This window comes from Thermobia domestica, chromosome 18, assembly GCF_964235325.1.
Source record: "Thermobia domestica chromosome 18, izTheDome1.hap1.1, whole genome shotgun sequence".
NCBI lineage: Eukaryota > Metazoa > Arthropoda > Insecta > Zygentoma > Lepismatidae > Thermobia > Thermobia domestica.
In genome coordinates, this window is record NC_137471.1 from 170,193,899 (window position 1) to 170,195,553 (window position 1,655).

The following is a 1,655-nucleotide window of genomic DNA, read 5'->3' on the forward strand; positions in this document are numbered from 1 at the left end:
TCTAAGTAGGTAGGAAGTAACATTCTCTAGATGTTGAAGTAGGATTTATCTACACCTCTCAAGAGAATTTTTATTTATAAAAAAGCTCATAAGTCTTCGATGATAAGATCTAAGTAGGTAGGAAGTAACATTCTCTAGATGTTGAAGTAGGATTTATCTACACCTCTCAAGAGAATTTTTATTTATAAAAAAAGCTCATAAGTCTTCGATGATAAGATCTAAGTAGGTAGGAAGTAACATTCTCTAGATGTTGAAGTAGGATTTATCTACACCTCTCAAGAGAATTTTTATTTATAAAAAAAGCTCATAAGTCTTCGATGATAAGATCTAAGTAGGTAGGAAGTAACATTCTCTAGATGTTGAAGTAGGATTTATCTACACCTCTCAAGAGAATTTTTATTTATAAGAAAAGCTCATCAGTCTTCGATGATAAGATCTAAGTAGGTAGGAAGTAACATTCTCTAGATGTTGAAGTAGGATTTATCTACACCTCTCAAGAGAATTTTTATTTATAAAAAAAGCTCATAAGTCTTCGATGATAAGATCTAAGTAGGTAGGAAGTAACATTCTCTAGATGTTGAAGTAGGATTTATCTACACCTCTCAAGAGAATTTTTATTTATAAAAAAAGCTCTTCAGTCTTCGATGATAAGATCTAAGTAGGTAGGAAGTAACATTCTCTAGATGTTGAAGTAGGATTTATCTACACCTCTCAAGAGAATTTTTATTTATAAAAAAAGCTCATAAGTCTTCGATGATAAGATCTAAGTAGGTAGGAAGTAACATTCTCTAGATGTTGAAGTAGGATTTATCTACACCTCTCAAGAGAATTTTTATTTATAAAAAAAGCTCTTCAGTCTTCGATGATAAGATCTAAGTAGGTAGGAAGTAACATTCTCTAGATGTTGAAGTAGGATTTATCTACACCTCTCAAGAGAATTTTTATTTATAAAAAAAGCTCATAAGTCTTCGATGATAAGATCTAAGTAGGTAGGAAGTAACATTCTCTAGATGTTGAAGTAGGATTTATCTACACCTCTCAAGAGAATTTTTATTTATAAAAAAAGCTCATAAGTCTTCGATGATAAGATCTAAGTAGGTAGGAAGTAACATTCTCTAGATGTTGAAGTAGGATTTATCTACACCTCTCAAGAGAATTTTTATTTATAAAAAAAGCTCATAAGTCTTCGATGATAAGATCTAAGTAGGTAGGAAGTAACATTCTCTAGATGTTGAAGTAGGATTTATCTACACCTCTCAAGAGAATTTTTTTTATAAAAAAGCTCATAAGTCTTCGATGATAAGATCTAAGTAGGTAGGAAGTAACATTCTCTAGATGTTGAAGTAGGATTTATCTACACCTCTCAAGAGAATTTTTATTTATAAAAAAAGCTCATAAGTCTTCGATGATAAGATCTAAGTAGGTAGGAAGTAACATTCTCTAGATGTTGAAGTAGGATTTATCTACACCTCTCAAGAGAATTTTTATTTATAAGAAAAGCTCATCAGTCTTCGATGATAAGATCTAAGTAGGTAGGAAGTAACATTCTCTAGATGTTGAAGTACGATTTATCTACACCTCTCAAGAGAATTTTTATTTATAAAAGAAGCTCATAAGTCTTCGATGATAAGATCTAAGTACGTAGGAAGTAACAT